At 44.0% G+C, this 26,011-nt stretch overlaps 1 protein-coding gene and 1 long non-coding RNA gene across 2 annotated transcripts in view; one reads left to right on the top strand and one right to left on the bottom strand.

The window, feature by feature from the left end:
* The window catches only part of Sgpp2 (sphingosine-1-phosphate phosphatase 2), a 106,407-nt gene that overhangs the window by 54,750 nt on the left and 25,646 nt on the right, over window positions 1-26,011 (bottom strand). The window lies entirely within an intron of this gene.
* LOC118238428 lies at window positions 6,021-7,804 on the top strand. The gene is made up of 2 exons (XR_004768716.1): window positions 6,021-6,078; window positions 7,333-7,804. It is a non-coding gene; the product is annotated as an uncharacterized LOC118238428 (long non-coding RNA).

The raw sequence follows: 26,011 nt of genomic DNA, 5'->3' as shown, positions 1-26,011 counted from the left end.
TACCAGGAGAAGCTCCCTTCTCCCTCCATACATCTGTGTACACACATAAAACAAACCAGAGCCTCTGTCTTGTGTGTCTAGAAGGCTAGAAGCCTGCAGGAGATCCAGAGAGGGCCAGTACCATATAGGTTCCTGAAATTCAGAGGAGAAAATGGTGCTTCTCTCAAAGATGTCCATTCATCCCATCCAAGTACCAACTAGGGCTAACCCTGCTTAGTGAGATCAGGTGAGAGCAGACACATGCAGGGTGGTATAGCTACAGACTCCGTTCCTTAGGCTCTAGAACATACGAATACGTAGCCTTACAGAACAGAAGAACATTGCAAAAACAATCCATGTGGGCTCCGTAGTCACAGGGATCCTTCACAAGACGGAGTGAGGGTGTGGCACCAAGCTTTTTGGCATGTCTTCCAAGCTCATGAGCCCATTTAGACTGTTGGGTGTGTCTTTTCCTTTCTTAATAAACTATCTCTATTTCCAACACTTACGATAAAAAGGAAGGAGGAGGCAGAAATGTCAGAATCAAAGAGCCGGTGGAAACACTGCACAGCTAGTTTTGAGGATAGAGGAAGGGGCCATGAGCCAAGGAGGGCAAGGCGTGCATTCTCTGAAAGCTTAAAGTAAGGAAACAGACTTCTCTCCTGTCTCCAGAAGGAATTGGGACCTTGATGGCACAATGACTTCAGTCAGTAAAGATCCATTTTAGACTTCTCACTACCAATGTCTGAGAGATTAAGTTCCTGTTGCCTTAAGCCACTAAATTAGTAGTCACTAGTTTCAATAGCAATAGATCAGTCACCCAGAGGCTTTGGAAGAAGCACGTGCCTCTACACTTTAGTTCACCTTTTAAATAGGACTTAAATGACGTCACACCACAGGGATGGTGCCAAAATGCAGTCAGTTTACATGGGGAATGTTAAATTATTCTCCCATTTTGTCACCTCCATGCCATCACCTTATCCTGGAACAGGTAGAAGGGAAAACTGCCAGGACTAAGCAGATAATGCACCTTGATACAAGGTGTGACTGATTTGTTAGCTTGTCACAATCTAGACTCTACATTGTGCTGGCCTGTGGGCATGCCTGTGTGGGATTGACTTTAATTAAATCAGGTGATGTGGGAAAGCAAGTTCACTGTGGGCAGCACTATTCCCTAGCTGTGGAGTCCTGAGCTGTTTAGTAGTGGAGAAATGGAACTCAGCATAAGTAAGCAAGGATGTTTACATTCATTCTCTCTGCTTTTGACTCTGTCTTCACTACCTCACAACAACGATTATAACCTAGATTTGTAAAGCTGAAATAAACCATTTTCCCCATATTTGCTTTTTGTTACAGTATTTTGTCACAGCAACAAAAATGAAAGTAGAACACATGGTAAACACTTTTATATTATGGCATATTAGTAGCAAATTTAACGATAAAACATTTCACTTTGGGGCCGGGCGTTGGTGGCGCACGCCTTGTAATCCCAGCACTCGGGAGGCAGAGGCAGGCGGATCTCTGTGCGTTCAAGGCCAGCCTGGTCTCCAGAGCGAATGCCAGGATAGGCTCCAAAGCTACAGAGAAACTCTGCCTCGAAAAATCAAAAAAAAAAAAAAAAAAAAAAAAAAAAAACCAAAACAACAACAACAAAAAATTCACTTTGTTAAGTGAACAACAAAAATCTCTTTTCTCTCCATTTCTGTCTCTCCCCTCCCTCTTTTCTGGTCTCACTAAGTATGCAACCTAAGCTGGCCTGGAACTCTCTATATCACACCGTTGCTTCAAACCTCACAGTAATCTTCCTAGGCTTTCCAAATGCTAGGATTACAGGTGTAAGGCATGATGCCAGATTTAAAAAGTAGAATTTTAATGCTACTGGAAGTCATACACATTACAAAACTGAAACACAAAACACTGAACACGAGGAGGGGACACAGCATTAGACTGGGAGGCCTCATAAAGACTTACAGGTTTGAAATTTGTTTCTTTTTATGCCAAGTCAGAGGTCTTTGACTCCTCAGGGGAAAAAGTCTTCTGCATTTATTCTGGAGACAGTCACCCCCTGCCTATAAGATTCAGCTGCTACACTGTGATCTGGGGATATTCTAGAGAGAAGGTATGGCAGGAATTCTCATCAGCTGAGGGGCATTGTGGAGGATAATTTGGAAGTAATAAAATTCTAAAGGGCTAGTGTTTTGGAGAACTTAAAAACAATACTTTTATATTTTAGGCATTAAAAAAAGGAGACCTTGAAAATTGCACAACTATAGCTACACTCGATACTGTTGGCCAGGTTTGCATCTCTCTTCTTTTCCTCTTTGAGAGGTTCTGGTTTTCATCCCAGCATCCCAGCCTCCCCAACAGCATCCTGGAGCCCAGGGGCAAAGTTCAATGTTTTTTACATCAGGAGGGAATCTGGAGTCATCAGAACTGGAGTCAGTCAAGGTTAGTGTGAGAATTTAGTCTCAAGTCAAGAGTGCACCAGGATTGCCTTGAATATGGTTCCTGGTAGCAGTGGCACACCCTGTAGGTTAAAAGGGGAATAGTCCTCACTCACAGGGGTGAAATTTACTTGTAAGTGAATTCAGAGAGAATGGAAGTAGAGCAACTCTAAACAAGAAAGAGAATGACACACGAGAGGAGTTTTTTAGTAACATCTCTGGTATATACATAACTAAATAACTTGAAAGCCAAGTTTTACCACTGGAGTCTTAGTTACAGGTACATGGTAAATGCTTATCTTTTTATAAACAGAATCTGAGTTTCTGAGCTGGGCATGTGGTTCACTGACTGAAGCATTTGCTGTGCCAATAGCCTGAGGACATGAGTGGAGAGCTCTAGAACCCACATAGAGCCAAGCGCTTTATGAACATGGGTAATCCCAGCACTCCTGTGGTAAGATGGAAGGCAGAGACAGGAGAGTTCAGAAGCTCCTGGACCAGGGACCCTACAGCACACAGCAAGGGACAATAAAGAAATGCAGTCTCAAACATGGTGGGAGGTGAGGACGGATGCTCCAGGTTGTTCCACACGACCACCGTGGCACAGGTGCACACTCATTCACACAAACACAGATGTTATTTTATATTTTAAAATAGGAGAGTCTGAATTTCCCTTGAAGGAGATATCGGTGTAGAGAGCTTTATGGTAGCTTAGGAAAGAACCAGAATTCCATTTCCTGTGTGTGTGTTGGTCTCCTCTGGGAACCACTACAGAGACAAGAACAAGGGTTAGAAATAGAGATGGTGGGTAAAGGGGATGAGAAGAGGGACAACAACTACTTTCCTGTTCCCAGCTTGCCACATGTAAGGGACCCTTTAGCCCAGGTGTTTGGGCACCGTTTGAGGTCCTGGTCTAGGAGACAAAGATCAGTATGTCGTGTTACAGACAAGAGTGAGGCAGTACTGAGCATGAACATGCAGGTTGACAGAGAACAGCTCTTAAAATGTTTGAATACTTGTCCTTGGCGTGTGACTTCTGTTTGTCCTTGTCTGTACTGTGATTTTCCCCCCTTCCAGTTTAATACATGCTAGGGCTTTTCTGTTATTAAAACAAAAGCCAAATGCTTTTTAGTTGCATATCATCTGTCACACAGCCAAATAAGAATGACTGTCTGGTAAACAAGGGTGATAAAATGGAAATTATCCCCACAGGCATTATTCCAGACTGCAAAATGTCATTGATTTTTCTCATTAGTGTGTTTTATGGATTGCTTGTGTTTTCCTAGGGCATTTTAGAGTGTGTGTGTGTGTGTGTGTGTGTGTGTGTGTGTGTGTGTGTGTGAGAGAGAGAGAGAGAGAGAGAGAGAGAGAGAGAGAGAGAGAGATCTCAGTTTCCTAATCACATCTTTCCTGTTGGACCATGAATTCTCCAAACGCTCATTCCCCTCCATCAGGGTACCCATCATGGTGATACAGGGGAGCTGCTGGTGTTTACAGGTATCCCATCGTCTGAAAGGCTACAGTAAGTAAGAAGGTGTGAAGGGACCAGGGTGGCTGCCCAAGTGAGACAGCCAGAGGCCAGAACAAATGGCTTCTTGACTCAGCTCTATTCAGAATATCTGAACAGTCAGTGTTTTGTTTTCTAAACACGAACCCAGGAGTCCTAAATGCCAAGGATAGTCACCCAGGTCAGTGTGGCTGAATTATAAGAAGGGCAGACCCAGACAGCAGAAAGGCGAATGTCCAGCAGACCTGGCAGCCTGCCCAGGCTTTCAGAGGAGGAACACCAGAAATGGCTTTTAGTCCAACTGAAGTGTGACCTTGGGGAAATCCGTTTGCTTTTCTGACCCGTACTGGCCTTAATTGTGAAGATGTAAAGGACAAAGTAGGTTGGCTCAGTTTACTTATTTTTAAGCATCTACCCGCAAGCTATGTCCCTCACCATCACTCTTGAGACCAAGTATTGCTACTTTCAAACTGACATCCTCCTGCTGTGTGCCTGACCTGAGGGACTACGAGGTGAGTGCCACAACACCTGGTCTCAGTTGCTTTTTACTGTATGATTATAATGGTAGGCAGGAGGAAAGAAATCATTAAATAAGATGTTGCCCCACACTGTTACATAATGATATAAGACTGAATGTCTGTCCTAATAAGTTGAGCTTGAGGAATGAAGGGCCTAGGGAAGCTGACTTAGGCCACATTTCTCTTACTCCTCCAAAACCCTCAGCAACGCCCATCAGGGCAGTTTGGCTATCAGTTTGAAAACCACTGAGCTTAGTGTCTCTTCCTGGCCTAGATCTCACCTTTCTGTTATTAACCTTTGGCCCCAAGCACATGGGCTGTAGCTATTTCAACCTAACTTTGAGGTCTCTAAAGTAAATTCTGGAAGAACCTTGAGGCAAGGTCATGTTACTTGTCTGCTCTTTTCTCACATTAGAGCTATAAATATGTCTTCTTCCAAAGGTCAAGTTCAAGACATTGCACTATAACAACAGGGCTAGAGGAAGACCACAGTGAGAGGACAGTCTGCAAGTCTAAGCAGGCCACTTTCATCAGGGGCAGTAGAAGGAGCTCACTCTTACTCTCAGAGGCTGAGAGGCACGAAACCCATTATATACTTGTTTTTAAATGACCTTACGACCCAAAGGTCTTTTACAGAACACACCAACAGCACGCTGTCCTTAACAAAGGTTTATCAAAAGGAGAACATACTATCATTTAACATTCTTAATTGGGCTTTACTTTTTATTCTAGAACCAGGTAACAATTCATTCCACAACACAGAATGAATGTTCCATGAGCCCAGCAGAACATCCCAGAGCAGTGGTTCTCAACCTTCCTGATGCTGTGCCCCTTTAATACAGTTCTTCATGTTGTGCTAACCTCCCCCCCCACCCCCACAACCATAAAATTATTTCATTGATACCACATAACTGCAACTTTGCTACTGTTATGAATTGTAATGCAAATATGATATGCAGGATACCTGATATGTGACCTTAGTAAAAGGGCCATTTGATCCCCCAAAGAGTCTTGACCCACAGGTTGAGAACCAGTGTTCTATAGAAAGACGACGACTTGGGGCTGGAGAGATGGCTTAGCGGTTAAGAGCACCAAATGTTCTTCCAGAGGTCCTGAGTTCAATTCCCAGCAACCACATGGTGGTTCACAACCACCTTAATGAGATCTGGTGCCCTCTGCTGGCATGCAGGCCGAAGACTGTATACATAATAAATAAAATCTTAGAAGAAGAAGGAAGAAGGAAGAAGAAGAGTAGAGGAATCCCAGAAACCAAAACCAAACATGGATCAGTCACTTTCCTTGCAAACAGAACAAAGGGAAAACAGTTACTTCTATTATTTTTGTTGTTGTTTTGCTTTGCTTTTTTGATTTTGTGTGCGTGCGTGCGTGCGTGCGTGCGTGCGTGCGTGTGTGTGTGTGTGTGTGTGTGTGTGTGTGTGTGTGTGTGTGTGTGTGTAGGGGAACCTGTAGCCACGCCTGCTTAGGGGCTGGCTACTGGTCTGCCTGACCACGCCCTCGAAGGCTTGGCCAGAGTAAGAGTTTCAGTTGGCTGAGTTTTGCTTTCAGTTTCGTTTTCACCCCGTTAGGCTTGCATACAGACTGCTGCCACGCCGGCTGGCTAGGTTGCTCTGTAAGTAAGGCTTTTCCCTATTAAAAACCCTTATATGTCTACTTGGCTCGGTATTGGTAATTTCCCACTGTGTGTGTGTGTGTGTGTGTGTGTGTGTGTGTGTGTGTAACGATAAATACCAGGATCTTGGTGGTCACTGCAGTTGACACTGGCCTGGCTGAGAAATTTGAGTGCTCTTTCCCTAATCATGATTAATAGAATGCCAAATAAATGGCTGACCTGGTGAGGGAGAGGGCAGGTCGCTGAGCCAGGTGGTTAGGACCCCAGGCCAAAGGAATATAAGATGCTGTGATTAAAGCCAGGCTGGCTCACTCCTTGATGTCTGAATAGCATCACATCAGTCATATGATCTCACTAAGCCTCAGTTTACCCATTAAATGGGAATAGTAACAGAACAAGCCACAAAGAAATGCTGGGAGGATTAAGGGAGGAAATTTCTCAGTGGAAGCTAGTTGTTACCATGACGACGATGATGATTAGTGGTGGTGGTGGTTGTAAGTGATGATGACCAAGAAGATGGTGATGATGGTGGTGGCTGTAGTGAAAGCAGGGGAACCTTCAGCAAAGTGATTGAAATTCTAATAGACAATCAAATCACCATTTGTTAAAATGCAAATTGGCTTGGGGTAGAACTGAGCTCCCAAGGGATGATGATGCATGTTGGGTGGGCATAGGTCACACCCTGAGTAATAAGAAGCAGGTGTGAAGGGTTTCCAAATAGAAAAATAAGACTCATCCATAGAGGATGCAACAAGTGGAGATAAGAATGCATGGTATTACAGCTAAAGCAACAGAGTAACGTGTTGGGCAAAATGAAGTCTCCAGGAGAATCCAGCCATAGGCTAAGTACAAAGAATGGGCGACAGCCAAGCACCTTTCCCATAGAAGGTCACAAAGGAAGAGCTCACAAAATACACACTTAATTGAAATAGCAGAGGACTGACACATTAGCAGGATAAATTAAGCTAGCTTGGGGCTCCTGGCCTTGATTTGGAGAAGTTTACACACTTTCAAGATAATAAACCCAAAATTAGTAAAGGGGGGGGTCACAGGTTTGAAGATCAACCCGGACTTCTCAGACCAGCATAATATAGGAAATAAACCTCATTTGTTGCTCTAGCAAGGGAATTTGAACCACCTTAGTCCAGGCCTAGAAGCCAGCCTTGTGTGTGGGAGGAGCAGCTGTCATTAGGGTCTCCATGGCACTGTTTGCTTTCACACTTAACTAAAAATGAAATCTTATTTGTTTTCAAGGTGAAATAAAACCGAAGAGAAGAATCTAATATTAAGATCAACAATGGAAATTCTATATTTTGCCTTTTCTAACCCAAGCTGGCTGAGTAGGGTTCTTCTGCCACGTGTACCTATGTCTGGAAAAATGGCTTCCTGTGGGGAATGGTGCCCCCAAAGACAGGAGACCAAGGGTTGAAATTCTCCATTGCTGGTTTTGCTGACTCATGCTGTTTTCAGCCAGATTTTCTATGCAAAACAGAGGCACTGGGAAGGTCAAATGTGAGAAACAAGATGCTCACAACGTCCTTGGTCCTCCTGAGAGGCTGGATCCAATGATGCGTCCTTACATCACACAGAGAGGAAATAATGGTGGAACAAACCCTCTCTCCCAGCTACTATAAGGTACCAACTCAGCATGGAAATATGCCAGATACAAGCTATTGGTGCCCAACATAAAATAAAATAAGGAAGATGGTGAGCCATTTCCAAGCCATGCCATGTCTATAGACCATCTACTTACAGCAACCACTTTAGTGATGGGAGGTGGACAAGAAGCAAGGTTATTTCATTCAGCCCTTGGTCCTAGCGTAATATAACAGACAACAGTGTGTTACACTCACATATCAAAGGGTAGGGGCAGGCACTGACTGTGCTGGAAACTGCAGGCCAGAGGCAGACATTTAGTCAAAGGCCCTCTAAACAGAAAGTGGTCCTGTGTGCTAGGTGATGAGTGTGAGTGACAGGAAAGAAGTTAAATGTAGATGCAGTTTGCTGGAGTGTTTGTTATGGTTGTTTCCAGACTGAGGTTTAGTCTATCATGGAATTCACTCTATAGCTCAGGCTAGCCTCAAACTCCTTGGCCTCCTATTGCTGGGATTAAATGTGTGTGTAACCCCACCTTGGTTGTGGGAACAGGGTTATGACTTAATCTATAGTGGGATGACCCATTTTCATAGTTTCCTCTTATATCTTAAATTTAATAAGGATGACGTGGGTCACAGTTTAGTGGTCAACAGCCTGACCTGAAACTCAAGGACCAAACTGGTAAAAAATTAAAAATAAATGTAATGGGAAAATACCATTAGCAAAAATGAGCTCCAAAGCCACAGAGGAGTCACATTGATTTTGCCATGAGGCAGGCATGTCATAGCTCAACACACCTGCTAACCTGCTAACATGCTTCCATCACTTTTAAGTGCTGTTTTGTGTGTGTGTTTACACTGGGAAATCAAGGCCTTCTAGCCCATAAAGAAAACAGAATGGTGATTACCAAGAAAGATGGTAAAGACAAAGAAAACAGGGGCCAAACAGAATGAGAGCATGTGAAGGCTTCATCTCTCATCCACGAGTCCAGCTTGGATTACGGGGTGGGCCATCTAACTGCCATCTGCCTTGATTAACATTTCAGGACAGTGAGACTCAAAGTCAATAAAAATGGAAGGACGACTTCTTCAAATGAAAGCTTGAAAGGAAACTACACACGAAACATTCTCTTCTGCTTTGTTGGCCTTTGTCAAGATCCATGGGTCTGGGTCCAAGACTACCAGGGAGGGTAAAGCGTCTGGGCACAGGGCTTTAAAAATGGTAGTTATAGTCTTTCTACAACTCAACTGTGGTTTTCCCCTGGCTGATCCTTCAGATCTCAGCTCATCCTCTGAACATCTGATAACTTCTCTGTCCTTTTTCTCAAGGAACAAGGACTATGTTGGGCATCATTAGAACGGTAAGCCTGGGATACTAACTGGGAAAATCTCAACATCAGGACACAGTGATCTAAAGTCACCCATGACTTTGGGCCTGAGTCTGGGAATGGGCCTTGTGATTGAACACAATCTTGCTTCCTCATGACTTTTAAATCTCTGGGGCCTAAAAGCCAGAGCTTTGGGCTTGCTTCAGAACAGAACGGTAGAATAGGTAAGGAAAGAGGGACATCAGTGTCTGCAGGGGACAGCAACGCACAAACTTTTCAGAGGACAGAGACCTGAGCCTCTGCAAGAGCATTCCCTCCACAGACCAGAAGAGCAATGTGAGGTGACACACAGAACAACCACTGCCATTTCTAAAGGGAGAGAGAGCCAGCTGTCCTTCAGACTTCCAAAATGTCTTAGGACTATTTTTCAAAACATTCTGGATCCGCTGAAACCCAAAACACTTGTGCCAAACATTTTTCCATTTAATTGTTAAGCCCTTGTGTGTTGGGGGGGGGGATTTTGCTGCAGATGTTTCTGATTTGCTCATATTAACTTATCAAAATGACATTTGGAAGATGGAGATGATGTTCAAGAAAGAGTCATAGGAACTTGGGTTCATTAGTTCTAACCTGGAAAATACCATCCTCCCCGGAAACACACACACACACACACACACACACACACACACACACACACACACACACACACACAGAGAAGAGAGAGAGAAGAGAGAGAGAGAGAGAAGAGAGAGAGAGAGAGAGAGACAGACAGACAGACAGACAGACACAGAGACACAGAGACAGAAGTGGGGTACAGAATGAAGAACACAGACATGGCAGGATTGGCTCTCCCCTCTAATGTCACTGTATGTCCCTACTTGGTCTAATTCCCTCTAAAGAAGTTCCAGTGGCCACACCCAAGGCTTTGCAATACTAGGCAATAGTTGTACCACTGAGCACCACCCACCCTTCCTTTCCTTCAATCGTTTCTCTATCCTTCCTTCTTTCCTTGGTTTGGTTTAGCTTCAGTTTTTTTGCAGTTTCAGTAAAGCCCCATCTGGCCTCAAACCGTCCTATCTCAGCCCCCTGAGTGAGGATTACAGGTGTGTGCCTTGACACCCAGCTGCAGTCTTCAAAGACATTTTCTAAAGCTTTAAAAGAAGCCACCAAAGAATAAGAAAAGCTATTCAGACACATGTGCGCTTCTCTCCTTAATGATCTTTTACCTGTGATGGGTTTAAAAGCAAACTTTTAAATTAATAGTAACAGACCCAAAACCCAATAGACTCAATGCCAAAGTCAAGGTTTTATTGGAGGACTTCCTGCTTCCTTCCTTCTTGGGTACAGAACTTCTAGCTGGCTATTTTCTTTATCCAAGACTAACATGGGAGAAGTGTATGTGCCATAGAGAAGGAGGTAGCATAGAGGTAGTTGCACTGTGGACCACCCCTCCCCCACATTTTAAATCTCCCCTCCACTTCCGACAGCTCTAAAGGAACCCATGTTGGTAAGCACAGGATTTGGGAAGCATTTTCCCTCTCTTGCCATTCATTATCTGGCAGTAGACATCCTGGTGGAGCAGGGATACAGCAGACTGGAAAGAACACAAAGGAAATGGGAGAGGCCATTTTGTTCAGAGGGTCTGGCCTTATTCACATCCCTCTTAAGTTTTTTCTACATAAAAAAACTTGTGAGATATCCCCCATCAACTTCCTCCACATTTTCAAACTGTCATTCCCCACTGGAAGGGTGGGTCCAAGGAAGCTTAAAATCACTAGTCACAAAAATAAACTCAGGAAGAGCTTTGAAACTGTGTGTACACACAGAAAAGAACACCAAAGAGACAGCATGCAGTGGGGGGAACAATGACCTCTCCACCCAGCCTGTTGTGACCCTCTGATTTCTTTGTGCCTTGTGACTTATTTTTTTAACTTTATTTTTGAAATGAAAGTTTGGGCCTTTCATATTGCATTTTCTTCCCTGATATCTGATTACCACTTGTTATTTTCTGATTAACACATTTCGCTTGAAAAACATCTGAAAATTCAAAAACAAAAGCCAAATTACCCATTGTCCTACTCCTCAGACTTAGCCTCTTTGAACATTTCTCCTGTTTCTTCCTCGTGAAAAGCTGTGGGCAGTGACAGGTATTTTCACACAGTTGTGATTACATTCGTCTTATATGTTGTGGTATTATGTAACATACCCAAACATTTAATTAGGTCTGAGGATATTATGGTTTTTTTTTTTTTGTTTGTTTGTTTTTTAAGACAGGGTTTCTTGTGTAGCCCTGGCTGAATGGGAACTCACTCCATAGGCCGGGCAGGCCTCTGCCAGTGGCCATGGCCATGTCAGAGGAGCAGCAGGTAGTAATTGAAGTCTGAAGTGTCAGCCCACCAGGAGGCAAATCACTGATGGATAAGAGACCTTAAGTTCAGATAGGCAAGACCCTGAGGCCACAGACTCCAGAATGTCTTTTGTTTCTGCTGTGCCTTTACCTGTTTGCTGCTGTCATCTTTCTCTGGTATCTTACATGGTGTGAATGGGTGTGGGAGAGTCCCACTGCCTGTAATGTATTCTATTGGGCATTTTTTACTTGTGAATTTTTATGAAGATGATTTCTTCCCAAGATGTATTGTCTAATTGATAATAATAATGTTAATTTAAATCGAGCTTTGATGGCTGAAAATAAATACAAGGAAGTATCACACAGCTAGAGTTATTCGTTTCACCTAAGTAGCTGCATCGAAGTTCAGGTTAATGATTAAGGAAAATAATTGAGTCCCAGGAGCCAGGCTGGCTCAAATTCTTTTAATATTTAATTCTTTTAATATTCACAAGTTTCGGTGTGCATCATAGCCAAAACAAAGTCTTAAAATAACTCCAGGTTAGATTAAGGCATTTTGATAATATCTTTGAGATGAAAAAGACCCTAGAAAGCAATTTAAAGTTCACAAAGGCACACTTGAAAAATAGAATGTAACCACATTGTAATTTTTATATTGCCTGAAAGATTTTGTTGGGGTATATAAGCTGCAGAGGAAAAATAAAGAATCAAAATAGAGAATAGAGATTAGAGAATACAAAAGAATAATAAAGAAAAAGTCAGAAGGAAACCATCAAGAGCATGTGAGTGTCTTTACCCTTACCCTCTCATAAAAAAGTCGTAGTACACTGACTCTATGGATTTCCTTTGAGCCCTGCGATGTCCCCCAGGCGGTGGTATCGGTTAATCTCAGAGATCTGCCTGCCTCTGCTTCCCGAATGGTGGGACATATTTTACATCCTGGTCTCCCTTCCTCCCTTCCTTCCTCCCTTCCTTCCTTCCTTCCTTCCCTTCCCTTCCCTTCCCTTCCCTTCGTCTTCTTTCCCTTCCCTTCCCTTCTTCTTCTTTCCCTTCTCTTCCCTTCTTCTTCTTTCCCTTCCCTTCCCTTCTTCTTCTTTCCCTTCCCTTCCCTTTTCTTCCCTTCTTCCTTCCCTTTTCTTCCCTTCTTCCTTCCCTTCCCTTCTTCTTCCCTTCCCTTCTTCTTCCCTTCCCTTCTTCTTCCCTTCCCTTCTTCTTCCCTTTCCCTTTCCCTTTTTCCCTTTTTCCCTTTCCTCTTTTCCCTTTTCCCTTTCCCTTTTTCCCTTTCCCTTTCCCTTTCCCTTTCCCTTTCCCTTTCCCTTTCCCTTTCCTTCCTTCCTTTTGGTTTTTCCAGAGAGGGTTTCTCTGTATTGCTTTAGAGCTTGCCCTGGTACATCTTGGTTTTGACTGCACTCTTTCACCCTTGTACTGGAGGAGGCAAAGGCTGGCCAGAACACCCAAGAAGTTCCGAGTCACTAGTGGTACAGGCATGACTTTTTTCACATAAGACGCTTCCTGCTAGAATCCCTTGCCCACATCTGCTGGAGCACATGGAAGCACCATAGTTTGCAGTATTTCTCTCCACCTCCCTCTCCTTCACATCCACACTGACAAGAGTCCCCTGCTGGAATCTTCCTGAGAACTTCAGGTCTCTCAAAGGGTGTTTTCTGACTTCTCAATGCTACAATGTTTCACTATGTAGCCCAAGCTAGCTTCAAACTCACTGTCTTCCTGCTTTATTTAGCTTGCAGAGCAGCGGTTCTCAGCCTGTGGGTCTTGAACACTGGAAAACAGATTTCTGGTGGAACCCCCAACCATAAATTCATTTCCATTGTTACTTAATAACTGTAATTTTGCTACTGAGAAGCATCTCAGACCCTAAGACCATTGGAAATGGTGTTTTCGACTCACAGGTTGAGAACCACTGCTCCAGAGCAGCAGGATTGCAGTGTGTCACTATATATGACTCGTTCTCTTTCTTGATTTGCAAAAACTCTGAGGGTATACTTTAGGGTCATTGAAGGTACACAGTTCAGGCATGCTGTTGAAGACATGAAGAGTGACTTGGGAATAGGAACCGGCCAGAACATTGACCTAGGCAGAAGGCCCACCCTCATCCGTCTTATAGCAGGTGAGGCCAAGACCCCTGTGGTTTGGAATCCATAAGCCTACTTAAGTTGCTGCAAAAACCTTCAGCTGAGTTAAATGGAGAACAGAAGCTCACAGGGTCTGGCTGTTGTTACATCTTGAACCCAATGGTTCGCAACCAAGTGAACACATTGTGGGGAATCCGACACACAGTAGATGCTTAATCAATGGTAGGTGTGCTTGCGTTATTTTTATTAACAGTATAAGGTGAAGGATTTCAAAAGGCTATCTGCTCCTGGTGGGGTATACAGCAAAGGAAGCACACACATTAAGAAGAAGCAAGCAAGCAAGCAGGATGGAAGAGAAGGAGAGGAGGAAGTCATCCTGAAAGGGCAACTTGGATTGTGACACAAACTGAAGTGGGGGAAAGATGCTCTCTCCCGGCCTGTGCATGACCTCTGAGTGCTCCCTCCCACTTCCTATCTGAAACAAAAACTGAGAACTCAGAGAGCCCTCGCGGTCCATTCAGAAGATGAGTAACACTTGTGTCTGTGTCAGGCCTTGGCTTTGCCATGTGGGACTTGATAATAGTTATTTAGGAAGAAACCACAGGAACAAAAACAATTTGATGAAACCCAGAGAAAGTGAGTCTTTCTTCCACGCATGGCGACTGAATGCCACAGGCTGAGCGCTGGACCCACCATGAATTAACCCTCAGGCTCTGGGCTTCAGTGAAGCTCTGTCACCACCAACATAGCACGCTTGGGATTCCTGCTCAGTAAACACAGACTGCATCCTACACCTACGGAAACAGACCTCGGGGTTGGCCAACTGTGCCAAATGTGGTTCTCATTTCTCTCCACAGGAAGACGCTTTCCAGAAAGTCCTGGCTGACCTCAACTGATGACCTTGATGTGTCAGAGATGGTCAGAGTACTGTGACTTGGCGTTAAGGAAGCAAATTAGACCTTGATGGTCTATCTATGGTGTCTCTGCACATAAAAGGAAGAAAAAAAATCAGGATGGCCATGGGTTCAAAGACTTGGGGGGGGGGAAGAACATATTAAGTTTTAAAGTCAGAATGGCTGAAGGAGTCGGGGGTGGTGTTATAAGACTTTAATCCTAGCACCCAGGAGGCAGAGGCATGTGGATCTGGTCTACATAGCAAGTTCCAGGTCAGCCAGGGCTACACACTAAAGACCCTGTCTCAAAAACAAAAGAAAACAAAACACAGAGAATGGCCCATGGAGGCTCAAGTACACAGAGCCCCACCCACATGCTGCCCTTCCTACAGCAGAGAGAATTTGCCCTGTTAAACGTCTGCTCAACCAGCCGTCAGCCACCCGGTTTCTCTAGTTAAAATGATGATGAGTTCAGCAGCATCTAAGTCCTTGTCCTTTGAAGTGTAGCTTCCAGACAGCAGCATAGATGTCACATACAAATTCAGTCATAGTTCCATTTGGATCTACAGAGTTCTTGGGAATTGTAAAGAGGGTCTCTGGTGCTTTTCTCACACTAAAAGACCAGTGTGTGAGCAGAACTTGGCTGTCTCCACTGAGAATCCATTACACTCCAGAACACACCAAATCCTGTTACAGCTGTGAACACAAACATACCTACAGGTGCTGTTTTGTTCATTTCATTTTATTTTCATTTTTTTTTTTTTGACATTCTAGGGCTCCGGGGCTCTACTCATACTAGAAAAGTTCTCCACAGGATATACCCCCAGTCTTCGGGACGTGTTTCATAACTGTCAGCTGGGCATGTAATGGCTTTTGCTGTTAGTCATTAGAGATGCTGTGATTACTTGTCAGAAGTGACCCTCTGGCTGGAGAGAGAGCTTAGTGTTTGCATTTATGTTCTAAGAATCCATGTTTGAAAAGCCAGCCCTTCCTTTTGGCAGGTACTCATAATCCCAGAGCTGGGGAGGGCAATGTAGCCCAATTGGAGAGCTCCAGATCAATGAGAGATCCTGCCTCAGAAAACAAGGTAGACAGCAACTGAGGGATGACACCCAAAGCTGACCTCTGGCCCGTGAGTCACAAGATGGCACATGAGGAGCACGCATCATCTCTTCTGAAGACTTAGAAGCAGTTCACAATGGCAAGGAGCAGGACTCTTTAGTAGCGGAGCCATCTTCAGCAGGGGCCCACACTCCTGCAGCAAACCCCTCACCCAGTTTTCCTGTAAGTAACTTCAGTTAAATTCATTGGCCCATCAAGCCAGACTTGAGTGGGATTTTTTGTTTGTTTTGTTTTGGTATGTCTTGATGCCTCACCTAGGATGAGTAGACATTATTTACATATTCCCAGGAAAAATCAGGAAGAGACTTTGAAAGTACATGGGCAAGAGGGGACAGTGGCCCTCATTATGACATTTTCAGACATGTACATAATGTATTTTTATCTTATTCACCCACCCAGGCTCTCTTTTGTTCCCCTTACACTCTGGCTGATCCCTTCCTCCTTGAAACTAGTCTCCCTTCTCTTTTCATAATTTTTTTTTTCAGAAGTAGATTGGGGGCAGGTGTTCAAGACAGTATTTCTCCATGCTGCTCTAGCTGTCCTGGAACTCACTCTGTAGACCAGGCTGGCCTTGAACTCTCAGAGACCATCCTGTCTCTGCCCCCCCCCACCCCCACCCCAAGTGCTGGGATTAAAGGCGTGCACCGCCATCAGAAGTGGCCGGAAGTGGACCATAAGGGGCAACTTTGACCAGTGTTGTCCCACCCCGGGTTCACAGGAAATGGCGGGAAGCTGAGTTCATTTCCACAGGGAGGTGATGAAAGATGGCCAAGTCACTGCTCCTTGGAGAATACCACAAAGCCAGCTCTGACCATCTCCAGGATTTACAACCTGGATTCTGTCTGTGGTTTAGAAGCTCCACTTTGATCCTAATCTCAGAGCAAGTCCTTCTGTGGAACTCCTCACAGAGCAAGGCCATTCTTCTAGATCTTTCTCTGGGATCCTAGCATTCCTTGCTCAAATGCCCAAGCCCATATGCCATACCTGCTCATATCACACAGTTCAAGTCAGGTGTAAGATGCAGGTGTAATTTCTGCCTCAGTGGGTGCTGCTCTAGATCTGAGACCTAAGCTGCCTGAAGAATGTGCTGGAGAGTTCCATGTCCTGTCCTAAATGTGATCCTGGCCTCCCTAGCCAGCGACATTCCCACAGGGAAGTCTAGAGTCCATGGACTATACATTCTAACTCAGCTTTCCGTTCCAATAGGTTAAGGTAGGAAGCCAAGAATAACACAGCCATCATTAACTGCTGAGTAAGAACTGTTTCTGAGCCATGGAGTCTACACTGGTGTATTTGTCTGCCATCCTGTATGCCTCATGTTTGGAAAACATGGTAGTTAAAAAAGAAACAGGAAATGGAGAACAATAGAAAACCCACTGAAGAGTTTACAGCATTAATAAAATATAAGGCTCCGCCCGGGCTACTTTTATGCTTCTGAAGGATGGGAAGAGAAAATCCTCTGGCCAAAAAAATGCAGGCCCCTGGAGACTGATTTTTAATCACAGCAGTTCAAGAAGAATTTCGGGGAGGGAGAAGGGTTTAACCGCCAGAGTTGAAAGACCCTTTCACGGCTCTTTGATTCTTCTCAACTAATAATTTGGTGACAGGACCCAGAAGGGACAATTTTGTTCTTGTCGTCACATGCAACCCACAACTTAAGCAGGAAAAATAACCTCTCCTGCTGTGTGCTTTCAGAATAGCTTTAGTGCCTGTGAGCAGCGAAGCCATGGTCAAGCTCACGTCATCCCTGCCCTCGTGACCAGAGAGATGTCGCTGGGGCACTAAGAGGGCTGACTCTCTTACTTGTGGATCCCCAGGACGTGCCATCCCAATCACTCAAGACTTTTTTTTTTCTTTGCCATCTGGATTCCTTGTGAGAACATGCCACGTTTTCTTTGTAGGATTAAACTTAAGTGCAGTAATTTGTATTATGCATGCCTCAAAATTCCAATTGTATTTGAAGCCGGCCTGCTGAAGATGCTAGGGGGAATGAGCACAGGTAAGGTTGGATTTGCAAGTCGCTGAAAGCTGTGCTGTCCGATATGGTAGCCATATGTGACTGTTTAAATTTAATTCTACGAGAAAGAGTCCAGTTCCCCTGCTATGCTGGTCACACGTGACAAGAGCTCAACAGCCACATGTGGACATCGGCTCCCAATTTGGACAGAGGGGTACAGAACACAGACAGGGTACGCTGTGTGTGAGACTGTTGATGATTTCTTTGTGGTTCCACCAAAGCCACCTTCACTCACTGAGTATTGTGATTTCTCAGGGTGACACATTTGTTTTGTCAACAGAAACCATTCATTCTTTTTTTTTTTAAAGCTTATTATATTTACTTATCGTATGTGTGTTTGTGTGCATGGGCGGATGTGTGTGTGGTGTGTTTTCATGCACACATGAGTGCACATGCATATGCTTGTGATGTGGCATGTGTGAAGAGGTCAGAGGACTAACTGATTCTTTCCTTCTACCACGTGGGTCCTGGGGACTCAGTCAGGCTTGTTGCCTTTACCCACTGAGCCAGCTCACTGCCTTTTTTTTTTTTTTTTGACAATTTCATACATATATACAATGCATTCTGATTACTTAGCGCCTGCCCTGTCTCATCTCCCTCCCACTGTAGTCAACTCCCTCCCCTCCCTGCAGGTTCCTTTCCTACCATCATGTCTTTTTGTTTTGTTTTTGTGACCCAGTGAGCTTACCCAGGGTTGTCTGAGTGACCATGGGTTGGAGCCATACAGAGGCATCTGGTGGGATCACCAGTGGGCACACGTTTGGAGGTAACGACAGTCCTCCAAGTCCATCAGTAGCCACTAGTTCAGCAGGGCAGGGCAGGGCCTTCTGAGCCTCTCCTTCATCTGTGACTGGCTGGAAGCTTTGGAATATGCAGGCATATGGATCCCCTTCCTGGGATCTTGATTACCATCGGAGAGAGTTCCAAACTGGCTTATTTGTACAATGTGCACTTGTTAGTCAGTTGCCTGAGCAAGGGAGTGAATCTATCTGGGCCTTGACTAAATAAAAAAAGAAAAAATGTATCTATCTCACAGAATAACGCATCTTGCAGAGTTGTGAGAATAAAGTGCATCACTGCATGTGAACCACATGGGTGGCGTCTGACAGACATCCCCAACCTGCTAACGAGATGCAGGTGGAAGATGATGATTCTGCACAATTATGTTCTCATTAAACAGCAGCTGCTTCGAAGGGGCAGCTCTATGGGGCGTGAACATGGAAACAGGTTTTTTAAACATGCCACCCTTGTTTCTCACTCTCAATCCTTTGTTTCCCTTTACCGGAAACAGCAAAGCAAAGGTGCTAAGAGAACCGGCAAGCAAGCAGGAGATTCTGAACGTCAGATGTGAGGAGGATCACTGGGTTTGGGGATTACAGAATGGCTAGAGCCTAGCACACCAGCCTATGGTTGTGGCCCACAGTGTCCAGCCAGCTACATGGACAGGAACACAGAAGATTTGGGCTCCTATGTGCATCAAGATAATTCTTAGCACCCTTGTTGCCGGGAAACGAGGCAGCTAGAGAGTGTTCTGTGTGGTCACAATGTCTTCTTTGGGATCAATGTGACTCTTAAAGTGTTCTTTATTGGTATGAAGAGTGATCTGCACCTTTTTTAGGTCACTGACAGATCTTGAGCTCTTCATGGTACCACTTCATAAGTACTCTGAAATTTTTCCTTCTGTGGGGTTCTTTTTAAAAAAATTCTCCCCAATTCCAGTTCACCCCCAACTCATCTCTTTAGCATGACATTTATTTATTTATTTATTTATTTATGTTAAAGTGAAGAAACAGAGGTAGTAGAGATGCAACTCCAATTAAGAGACTAAGAATACACTGTGCATTTGGGCAAAATACACTTTCTAAGTTCTGAAAGAAATATGCACAGGGGTTGAGAGCAATCAATCAATATGAAGCTACCTTAAATGTGAGAGGGAGAAAAAGAGGGAAGGAGGGAGGGAGAGAGGGGGAAAGAAATACTTTAGTGTCTAAGTTCTAGGACAAATAGAGAAACTAGAAAGCACAGTGATTCTTCTTATCTCTTTTACTGCAAAACCACAAAGGCTTGTCCACCACATTCATACAACTTTTTTCCTTAAGAGAATGCATGACTGATTGGACTTCTAATATGGGTTCTAGCTAGGAACTTTTTATACCTTTGTGGTCAGAAAACTTGTCTACCTGTCTGTGGGTAGCAAATGGCTTATTCTCATCTATACCCAGTTCATTTCAAACTAGCAGTATTTTTTTTTTAGTTATTATAGGTATTTTAGTAAACTCTATCTAAGTAAGGGTAGAAAGGAACAATAAAGGGGGGAGTCTGGTGTCTGTGGGGAAGTTCCCTCAGATGCAGACTACTGTGAAGAGAGTTTCAGGGATTTAGATAGTTCTGGGAAGAGAGATTCTTGCATCGTATCACAAACAAGATAATGCATGTTACGCAGGCAATTGCTGACATCATCTATAACTGGGCACAGCTTGCTAGTAAGTAACTCAGGGTGTAGGGAAGAATGTGAACACTTTATAATACAGGAGACAGAACGCTTTATTTGCTCGTTATTCTTAAGTGGGTCAATGAGGATTTTTAGATGGAAGCAGATGAAAACTGACAGTATCTGATTATATGAATCAGCAAACAGCAACTGCTGTGGCTCAGCCCACAAATACAGAGAGACCTCATTTTAAAAGAGGAATTCAGCAGCTCACACATGTGCTCCAACTTGGCCCAAAGCTCACCATCCTCTCCTTGCCAATGGCGCCAACATGCCAACATCATCTCACAGAGCAGAGGTCACAAGTGGATGCTAGGCACACAGATTTACCTGTATATGCACACTCTGGTGCACAAAACTGGCCTCTAAAACATTGACTGGTAAAATTTAAAAGCTCCCCAAACCTTGTGTTGCTCTTGAGAACTGCATTCTGGCAACTGCATGTATTATCATAGGAGCTGTGACAAGAACTGACTGATGCAAATAAGGGCTATATTTTTTATTTTATTTAGTTGGGGTAGTTTTTCTCTCCGTGTGTGTGTGTGTGTGTGTGTGTGTGTGTGTGTGTGTGTGTGTGCATTTTATGTATATTTTTATGTATATATATACAAGTGTGCAGGTGCATGTGTGTGAAAGTATATACACATGTGTGTGCAGGTATACATATATCCATGCATGTGTGTGTACAGATGTATAAGAATGGAGGAGGGGTATCATATGTGTGTAGAGGTCAGAGAATAATCTCAGGCACCTTCTACTTTTTTTTTGAAACAGGATCTCTCACTGGCCTGGAACTTGTGGAGTAAGCTAGACTGGTGGGCTAGTGAACCCCAGGAATCTGCCTGTGTCCATCTTCCCAGCACTGGGATTCCAAGCACACATAACGATGGATGAATTTGTTTTATGTGGGTTCTGGGTATTGAACTCAGGTCCTCATGCTTGTAAGGCAAGGACTTTGCTAACTGAGCTATCTCCCTGGCCCTTTTTAGTTATTTTGAGATAGACTGTCTATGTAGTACAGCTGACCTTGAAGTTTTGATCTTCCTGCTTCACTCTCCTGTGTGCTGGGATATAGACCTGTGTCCCCACTCTTGGTGCAAGACTATACTTTTAGACAGGAAGAAGTATGGGGCTAAGGGTGTATCTCAGTACACATGCGTTCCTAGATTTCACCCTCAGCAGTGAAACACAAAAATCACAATGTGCCGTCCACATTACCCGAAGTCATAAACTTGACTCCTTTTATTTTTCATCTAGTAGGTAGACTTTGCAATCCTAGGTGTCAGCTAATTTAATTTGTGTTTGCCTACCTTGATGGAAAACACAAAGCCTGTGATCAGAGTGCCCAAAGTGGATGACGCTGTGACAAGTTCAGTGTGAACATTTCCCCCTTTTCTGCACACCAACCTCCCTATCTATGGTCTGTTAAGGATGGCTCACTTAGACCAGCTGGGTTGAAAGGGAGAGAGACAAGACAGAACTCAGTTGGGAGACAGCCTCTATAGTCATGTCACAAACAAGAACATGTTTTCACAATCTCCACCAACAGGAATTCTCCAGCCTCTCTCTGTAATTCAGTCCTAATGTTGAGCAACCTTCAGCATCAAGAAACTCTGCCATAAATAACCCCAATCCTTCACGCAGCTTAAACCCATTTCCTCCTGCTCTCGGCTCACTGGAGATGGAGAACAGCTGGTCACCAAGCTCTTTGTCACTGGATGATTGGCTCCTGGCTCTGGACCGCTGTCATAATGAGGAGTCTGACTGGTTCCATATTCTGCTGTCTACACAAGCATGTAAACCAGGGAGATAAAACACGCTGCATGCTGAGCTTCAGAGACACGCCATCAGGAGAGCCTCAGTCCTCGTCATGTCACCAGGCTGTTCACAGTCTATAAAATTTCGAGTGTGAGACTCCCGCACAGAAAACATCATGTTTCTCTGAGACTTGTTCCACGCTGTGAACATAACACCAGATAATGGAGGGTCTCCTGATGCTAGCAATGTATACAGCATGGAGTGGACATTTATTAAGTGCTTTCTGTATGCCCATCATCTGTATTATTTCCCACACTCTTCACAATGCCATACTGTGAATGAGGACTAATCCCACCTTGTGGAAGAGGGAAGTTTACTCCAAGAGGCTAGCCTGTCCATGCTTATATGCTACCAAGTGAGACAGCAAACATTCCAACCCAACCCCTCAGACCAGAGAGAGATCTATGCTCTCCTTACCATCCCTGGTGCTGGTAAATGTCACAGGGCTTCTAGCATGATAGAAATGGAGTTGTTTGTTTCATCAACCTGAGTTGGTCAGGAGAAACCAAGAAGCCATGGGGGGGGCGGTGAAATGTGGTGCTCCTCACACAGAACAATTCAAAAGGTTGTGTTGGATTCTTTCCATATAGAATCCATCAGGAGATCCCAGTCTTGCTTAGATGGAGATGCTAAATGATTGCTAAATTTTCAGCTCTGTGAGGAATTCCCAAGCATATGTTTCACAGGCATGAATCAAAAGTTAGGTGTGGCCATTTTGGATGCTGTCCTGCCTCAGTGTCCTGGCAGTGAGATAGTGACAGTACTTCATTCATGCTGTTAGAGGCATATTCTCTCCCTTTCTCTAGCTTTTGTCCAGCTATAACTGAGTTTCCTTACTACACATATTTCTACTTGCTACTGGACTAGAATGAGCCCCTTAACAACAGGGGACTGTTCTGAGAAACACATTGTTAGTCAAGTTTGTCACCTCATCAGTGTGATAGAGTGTACTGGAAGGTTCAGGTCAACCACTTGACATGATCTCCAGAAGTCATCACAACATTCAGTAAACAGGGAGCTGGAGATGACACAGTGGGTACCAGAACTTGCTGGATGAGCATGAAGACTCCAGTGCCCACATAAACTTAGCATGGCTGCATATGCCTGTAACCCAGACAAAGTGCCGGGCAGAGATAGAAGGATGCTAGGGCTAGCTGGTCCCTTGTTCAGCTACAAGTTTAGTGAGAGCCTCTGTCTCAAAGCGATAAGATGGTGAGTAATAGAACGGGACACCTGCTGTCTTCCTGTGACTTCTGCATGTGCATATACACAGGCATGTACTTGTGCACACACATAGACTCTATCCTCGCACATTTGGGAAGCTTGAGGTGCACACAGATGTGCTAATATAACACCACACACTGCACTTCAGTCAATCTGAATTGTGAACCACCTGGCACAGGTGCTGGGAACTGAACTCAGATCTTCTGCAAGCGGAGTAAATGTTCTTAACTGCTGAGTCATCTCTCTAGCTTCCATCATCAATATTTTAATAAATAGATGAGTAAACGTTTAAAATAATGATTAAAACAATAAAGTATAATAAGGCATGGTGGTCCAGTCCCATAATCCTAGCACCGAGGAGACTGACTAGAGGATGGCCAACCTGAACTACATAAGCAAGAATTCTATCACAAAACAGATCCTAGTAAACACACAACCAAGAACAAGTCAATTATTGTCCTTGTCAAGCATTTGTCCTGCCCACAATGGTGGCATTGTACTCATACGTGAACAGTGGGTTCATTCACAAGCACTATTACAAACACCAGGGATGCATGACACCAGCCGCTAAGATAGCTACGAGAACTCTAGGTGACAGGGATTTCTCAGCACCATTATAAGCTTATGAAGCTACTCTTATCTATGCCATCTTCTGTAGACGATCAAAACATATTCACTGGTCTATAAGCACAACAGCAAGGGGAGGAGGGTGCCTGCCATATTCACTACTGCAGCATGCCCAGCTCAGCATCTGGTATGTGGTGAGCACTTAATGAACATCTGTAGAATGACTAAGTTCTCATTGGGGACATTAAACCAAAGCACCTGTGTGGAGCACAGTAAAGAAGAATGTTTCCCACTTCTCATGGCGTTTTCGAATCTCAGCCACCTGTTACTTAACTTTGCCTCAGCCGGGTGGTGGTGGCGCACGCCTTTAATCCCAGCACTCGGGAGGCAGAGGCAGGCAGATCTCTGGTCTACAAGAGCTAGTTCCAGGACAGCATCCAAAGCCACAGAGAAACCCTGTCTTGAAAAAACCAAGAAAAACAAAGACAAAAAAACAAAAACAAAAACAAAACTTTGCCTCATGCGTCTCATTTACTGAGCTGAGTTCCTTTAGAATTAGTCCACAGCTACTTCCATCCCATTTCTTGAATACTGAGGCTCCAGCTTATGCAGCCATACCTCACGAGTGTCCCAGAAGCTCAGTACAGCACAGAGACATTGTTAAATGCTTACTGGGATACAGCTCACCCCCTTTTGACTTGCTAGGAGAACTCAAACTGAAACCAGACCTCAGGGAATGTGCTGAGTCAATCCGTGCAATATATCTTTTTTTTCCCATATTCCCTTGCAAGGATGAGACCCAGTGACCATGTGACCCAGTCCTGCCAGTGAGAAGCAGGAAGGAGAGCTTTCATTTGGTTATGCTTTAGTTTTATTTATGAAAAGAATATAGACACCAGGTGTGGCAGTGAACTTCTATAATCCCAACAATCAAGAAGCTGAGATGGGTGCATCATGAGTTTAAGGCCAGCCAGGGTGATAGGGCAAAAGCCTATTAGCAAAAATAATAAATAAAAACTAACTAAAAACAAAAGGGAGAGACGCAGAGAGAGCTTGCCATATATCACTATATCTTCTTCCAAACCTGATCCTAGTTCTGATGTCTGAGCAGCAAGAGCTGCCTTAGTATCACAAGACAACCTATCTTAGTCTGGAGGAACTGAAAAAGCAAACAGTCAGAGTCTTTGGTGACTTTGCGGAAGAGTGGGACAAACCTCAGCACTCACCAATCCCCAGACCTCTTTTCATTGAATAAGGAAAAGTTCAAGCAACTTTTAACATTGCTTACTTCACCCAGGACCAAATTTCTTAACTGATCTACTGAGTTTACAATCTCCCTTCGCAACCACAATTCTACCTGTCGCACCAACATTCTCATTGACATCAACATCATCATCATGTCCCACATATTGAATTATTAATATTTCAATATGAAGAACAGTTAAGACATCCATCGTTAAGTCTTGCCATATAGTGTTCACTTTAGTTAAAAGACAGAGTAGGCTTTAAGTGAATGGCAATATAAAGTGCAATAAATAATGGATTGGAAACAGGAGATTATATAGTCATCTTGTTAGTTACTTTTCCTTATCAATTTAACAAAATACGAACAGAAACAATACTTGAAGAAGATATTGTTTACTTTGCTCATAGTTGGAGAGACTTTGGTCCATGGTGGCATGGCCCTAGGCACCAGGGCAGAAAATGATGACAGCAGTAGCTGTGGTAGAGAACAGCCATTCATATCACAGCAGACAAGAAACAGGACACAGAATGCTGGGATTCTGTGGGCTTCTACTTTCTCCTTTGTGTTCTGTCTGGGCCCCAAGCCCATAAAGCAGCTCCATATCTAAGGTGGGAGTCTTCCTGGCTCTGCTAGGCTTCTCCAGACACATCCTCATAGACACACCAAAAGTTGTACATCATCAGTTTCCTAAGTGATTCCAAACCCAGCCAGGAAAATAAACCACCACAGTTATCAGTGTATTAGAAATGAGTACTTATTCATGTGGAACAAAGTTCACCATATGCTAATTAGAAAACAGGTTTGGAAACTCTTTTTGTTAATGGATCTAACGTATCCATCTTTGACTAGACACTTTTCTTCTCTTCCTCTCCTTTTGTGTATTGGCTAGTATGACGTCAACCTGAGGAGAGAATGCCTCCATAAAACACAGCTCTAAGGTATTTTCTTAATTGGTGATCAATGGGGAAGGTCCAAGACTATTGTGGGTGGGGCCACCCTAAGAAAACAGGCTGAGCAAGCCATGTTGAGCAAGCCAGTAAGCAGTGCCCCTCCATGGCCTCTGCATCAGGTCCTGCTTCCATGTTCCTGGTCTGCTGAGTTCCTGTCTTGATTTCCCTTGATGAAGAACTATGAAATGGAAACACAAGCTGAATAAAGTCTTTCCTCCCCAGCTTGCTTTGGTTATGGTGTT

The sequence above is a fragment of the Cricetulus griseus genome, chromosome 2 (assembly GCF_003668045.3).
Source record: "Cricetulus griseus strain 17A/GY chromosome 2, alternate assembly CriGri-PICRH-1.0, whole genome shotgun sequence".
Taxonomy (NCBI): domain Eukaryota; kingdom Metazoa; phylum Chordata; class Mammalia; order Rodentia; family Cricetidae; genus Cricetulus; species Cricetulus griseus.
Note: the sequence above shows the minus strand (reverse complement) of the source record. Positions and strands in the feature narration are given on the sequence as shown.